Source organism: Centruroides sculpturatus, unplaced genomic scaffold (genome assembly GCF_000671375.1).
Source record: "Centruroides sculpturatus isolate CEXI.00-Female unplaced genomic scaffold, Cexi_2.0 scaffold933, whole genome shotgun sequence".
Classification (NCBI taxonomy): domain Eukaryota; kingdom Metazoa; phylum Arthropoda; class Arachnida; order Scorpiones; family Buthidae; genus Centruroides; species Centruroides sculpturatus.
This window is the reverse complement of record NW_019385185.1, coordinates 1625-7263: the sequence shown is the minus strand read 5'-3', so window position 1 is coordinate 7263 and position 5639 is coordinate 1625. Positions and strand designations below refer to the sequence as shown.

Here is a 5639-nt window from a genome sequence, read left to right as displayed (position 1 = left end):
AAATTAATTAAAATTATTTATAATTATTAATATTAATAAGAGATGGCGCCTAACGCTTACCTCTAGTACCAAATTGATTACGTAATTTATCTAATAAGTAGCATAAAACTAGCCCGATAGATTTTCGGCAGTCTGTTGGTTGTAGCTATAATTATATATCGGGTTGGAGATGTTTGTATATATATTACGCCTTGCCGGGGCTTGCGATGGCCGGTTGAGAGCCGTATGGGAAGTAGGACGTGGGCACTGAATGTGTCCCCAGCCGGCGTTGTAATAACCGTCGATGGTTAAGTAGTTAGATTATATACGCTGGAAGAGGAGATCGGATCGGAGGTCCGGGTAGCGTAACTGGCAACGCATCTGCACGGTAAGCAGGAGTTGTGGGTTCGAGTCCCGCTCCGGGCCGATTTTTTCTCCCAGCGGTTCCAAATTATTTAAATTAATTAAAATTATTTATAATTATTAATATTAATAAGAGATGGCGCCTAACGCTTACCTCTAGTACCAAATTGATTACGTAATTTATTTTAATAATTAGCATAAAACTAGCCCGATAGATTTTCGGCAGTCGGTTGTAGCTATGTTATATATCGGGTTGGAGATGTTTGTATATTCCTTTAGCTATGACATTGAACAGAAAAATTGATGTCTCAATATGTTATATTTGACATTGACAGAGTACTGTTTTTATACTGATCAGATATCATAAAATATTTATTTTTTAGACAAATATTACAAGATTAAAGAAAAACATTGAAATTTTGAAAATCTTAATTATTTTATAAATTATATTTTATTCAAGGTTTAATATAATTGAACCAAAATTTAGTAAGGAATGAGATGATAAATTGCTGTTTAGAAATTTCTTAATACAGTAGAGCGTCATTTATCCGAAAGTCAATTATTCGAAAGAATTCCAGTCGGCAAATTTAAATTTTTACCAGTTCTGTGGCGCTGCACTCTTTGGCTATGTCTTGGGTTACTCAAATATTTTACGTTTTTGATACTAAATTAACTTCTAAAGTGTAATTTTTTATTGTTTTTATATTTTTCAATATGTTTATTTTGTTTGTACAAAATAAAAAAATAATTTTTAATGATACAATAATCTTCATTAGGCTTAACATCGATGAAAATTTAACGTGAAGCGACATGCAACGGAGAAAAATTTCAACATGGGATAGGTTAATATATTTTTTCGTACATAATCGGTTATCCGAAATATCGATTTTCCGAACAACCCCCGTTCCCAATTGATTTGGATAAACGACGCTCTACTGTAATGACTACTTGTACTTGAGCTAATACAAAGACAAAGATTTTGAGTATTCATTTAAATCATACAATAAACACCATCTGTCCATACCTGTGATGAAAATAAAGATATTGTGAAGAAAATAAAGATATAAATTTTAGAATTTTCAAAAATTTACATTGTAATTAATAATCATTCAGTTTTCAGATAGAATCACAACATACACAGGGTCTTCTTAAATTACTGTAATTATTTTAATTGATTGTCCCATTACTGGTTTTTGTGGATTTTTTTTATACAAGAACCTAAAGTTTTTGGCTTTTTTTCAGTAACTTATCATATAAGGTGTGACAATTTAATTCCAGGACTGGTCGTGTNAACATACACAGGGTCTTCTTAAATTACTGTAATTATTTTAATTGATTGTCCCATTACTGGTTTTTGTGGATTTTTTTTATACAAGAACCTAAAGTTTTTGGCTTTTTTTCAGTAACTTATCATATAAGGTGTGACAATTTAATTCCAGGACTGGTCGTGTAGCACTGCAGTGTCAGTGTGCAGAAACTTGTCTAAGCTTATCATATTAGTTCAACCATCTGGCTACTTGTCTGCAAAGATTTGTTCATGTCTCATAACTCATTCTTTTTCTGTATTCCATTCACATATTGCTGTGAGAAAGTGCTATCACGTTTTTGTCATAGAACAAAAAGTGAACATTAAGTTTTGTTACAAGTTGGGTAAAAGTGCAACGTAGACATATGCCCTCATCAAGCAAGTTTATGAGAATGATGCCCTATCTCACTCTCGTGTTTTCGGGTGGTTTGCGTGTTTCAGGAATGGTCGGGATGATGCTTGCCCTGGACGACCTGAATCAGTTCGAACACCAGAAAACATCAAAAAAATCAGAGACTTGCTGCGATATGACCGTAGAATGTCTATTCGGATGATAGCAGAGACAACTGGGATCAATCTGGAAACAACTTGTCGGGTTAGGCTTCAGTTTGCAGCAAGAGGAAGCTGGTTCACGACAATGCCTGCCCGCACACTGCAACTGTTGTCAAGGAGTTTTGGGCCAAATGTGGCATTGTGGAGTTGAACTACCTTCCATACTCACCAGATTTGTCACCTTGCGACTATTTTTTGTTTCCAAAAATCACGTTGAAGGGACAAAGATTTGACAACCTGGAGGACATACAGTGCAATGTGACCAAGGAATTGAGAGCTGTCAACGGAAGTGACTTTACCGAGTGTTTCAAGAACTTGTACAAGCATTGTGAGAAGTGCATTGCCCTCCAGGGGGATTACTTTGAAACATGGTAAAAGGGTTTTTCATTATGTTTTTTATGTCCTTTTATTACTCCAGTCCTGGAATTTAATTGTCACATCTTGTACAAAGAACTCTTATTGATATACACTTTATTAAAGGAAATGCATTTCAGGTCTTAATGATCCCTCTTAAAGACCTGAAATGCATTCCATTAATAAAGCCTATATTGATAAGAATTCCTTGTATGATAAGTTACTGAAAAAAGCCAAAAACTTGGGTTTTTTGAAAAGATCTTCTGTAATTATCCTAATTACCCCCCAAACATTGTAATATACATTGAAACATTGTCCAAGTTTCATGTTTGCCCATTACAACTTCACACTGCATGTACTGTACCTGACTTTGCACAGCATGCATCTGAATGATACTCAAATTCTTCCTACTTTTACCATGGTATGTCCATCGTCACTCCTCCTGTGGCAGCCACAATTCTGCAGCTCTTGCAGATTACTCACATTGTATGGTGATGAGTGATTTCTACTTTGCAAACTGTAGAAGACAAAATGACTTCAATGTATCTCAATAACTGGGTTTTGTATAAATATATCACCCTGTAAAACCAACACCAGCATATAACAAGAAAAAATAAAAATTTACGAATGTTTTCATCTATGTGAAATAGACATTCTCATGTATATACGATATTGATATACCTGAGGATGTCTATTTCGCAAAGATGAAAACATTCGTAAATTTTTATTTTTTTTGTTATATGCTGGTGTTGGTTTTACGAGTAATATATTTTTACAAAATGACTTCTCTGTGGGAAGTCATTACTTTCATTTACAGTGCTTCCTAAAGGTGGTAGACAATAAGACATTTGAATGAAGATGGGAGATGAAACTCAGACTATGGATTGGTATACATTACATATTTCTTGGATGATAATTAATTAACAAAATTACAATAATTTAAAATAGTAGCATTCTTTTTGGAAGACCCTGTATAGTATCAGTCTTTCCACAACGTAGCATTTGAAACTATTTTTTATTTATAAGTAGGAAATTTGGAAAGCTAGATTTTGAATTTTGATAAAGATCATAAATATAAAGTATAAATAATAGATTAACATTATTGCATTATTATTCGAGTTTGGCAGTGATCCATACTTTTTCATAAAATTGTGCAATACTTATCTTGTTATCCATTTATAATAATAATAATCTATTGTTTTCAGACTGAATTTCTGATTGTCAATGGTTAATTAGCACTACAATGTCGAATAAATCAGCTGATGAAGGAAAATCTGGGCATAAGCAAAATAATGAAATCTGTGAATTAGATACACAACTACCATCAGGAATTGAGAAAACAGGTATAGTATTTAAATTTCTTACTAAACTTTTATACTGATTAAAATTTACTTTTTATTGCTCTCTTAAAATAGATGTGAAAGAAGTACAAATAAATGATGAATCAGAAAATTTACCTGTTGAAAATGAAGAGGTATTATTTTGTTTAGATAATATATTTTTAAATAGTATAAATCTTGTTGAAAATCATAAAACAATTAAAATTTAATGTTTTTTTCACATAAAAAGTATCCATTTGTTCAAATCAAGATACAAATTATATGTTATGATTTATATATTATTAAACCTTTACCAACAAGCATAGATTTTCTTTATAACTAGTACTTTCAAACTTTTTAAAAAGCCATCTTTGTGCTTTGTATTTATCTATGCAAAAATTAATTTAATAAATTAAAATGAGTTCCATAAATTAATTTATATATATATAATTTCTGTGTAAAATTTTTGTTTTGAATTATTTTTGTATAGATTAATGTAAAAACCCAAAGATGGCCTTTTAAAAAGGCTGAAAATATTAGTTAGTAAAAAAATTTATGTAGGCTAGTAAAGACTTAATTACATAGAAATATCCTCTTTAGCATTATAACATAGCATATGTTTAAAGCAAATATAAATTTGTATAATTCAAATTTTCAACTATTCCATCCATAAACTGTAATGAATTTATAACAGTTATATTTTATTGTGACTTGAAATGACATGTTTAAAATGTTATCAGTTGAAATTATAAAGATTTGTATATTCCAGAAGATGGATATTTCTATTCAAAGTCTGTAGGGTTTTAAAATTTTACAAGCTATAATTTCTTTCATTCGTAATTTTCTGTATATGAAATGGAGATAATATCTTACTTTTAATTCTAATTTTCTTTATTAAAACAGTAAGTAGTATTATAAACACTATGAAAATAATAATACAAAAAAAAAAACAATACGGCATAATCTTCTGTTGACTGCTCAGAATATACGAGGCATGTCCGGAAAGTAAGTACCATTTTGGAAAAACTCACATAAAAAATATTTTTTCAAAACAAAATTTATTTTTACATGAAAGAGCATGTCTGAAACTATTTTTCTACATAGTTACCACCATTGCTCAGACATTTGTCATATAGGGAAACCAACTTGTCTATACCCTCTTCAAAGAAAGATGCCGCCAGTGAAGACAGCCACTGCTGAACATCGGTTGTTGCAACAATCTCATGCAAAACAGTATTTGAAATTTGTAGAAACTCTTCTCAAAGCACTCTTATTGTGAACCCTCTGTTTTCAGGAATTTTTTCATTCACTTTTGCAACCAAACCATCATTGACAACAGAAGGCCAGCCACTCCATGCTTCGTCATGTACATCAGTGCGTTTAGCATTGAATTGTCAAACCCACTTTCTAACCATTTTACCACTCATTACATTTTCACCATAAATCTCTACAAGTTGACAATGAATTTCAACTGGCTTAACATTCTTTGTGTTCAAAAACCGTATTACAGAATGCACTTCACAGTCAGTGGGATCGGCAATAGTCTTAAACATTTTGAACGCTCACTAACACATGGAAAAACAACACAATTTGGCTGTAATGGCGTCACTGGACTGACAATCAACCAGAGAGACGTGTGCGCAGGCGCTGAACTGCGATACTACCACTGCAATGGCGGTAGAACGAAATGGTACTTACTTTCCGGACACACCTCGTATACATGTATTTTTAATGACTGAAATGTTGTCTTTGATTTGAAGGTTAGG

The 5639-nt window shown here is 31.9% G+C and overlaps 1 long non-coding RNA gene across 1 annotated transcript in view; it reads left to right on the top strand.

Annotated features, from left to right (window-relative positions):
* Positions 1-4029, top strand: part of LOC111635893 — a 20697-nt gene extending 16668 nt beyond the window's left edge. The window contains exons 2-3 of the long non-coding RNA XR_002758454.1: positions 3760-3897; positions 3970-4029. This is a non-coding gene — a long non-coding RNA (uncharacterized LOC111635893). The remainder of the gene's footprint in view (positions 1-3759; positions 3898-3969) is intronic.
* The last annotated feature ends 1610 nt before the right edge of the window (positions 4030-5639 follow it).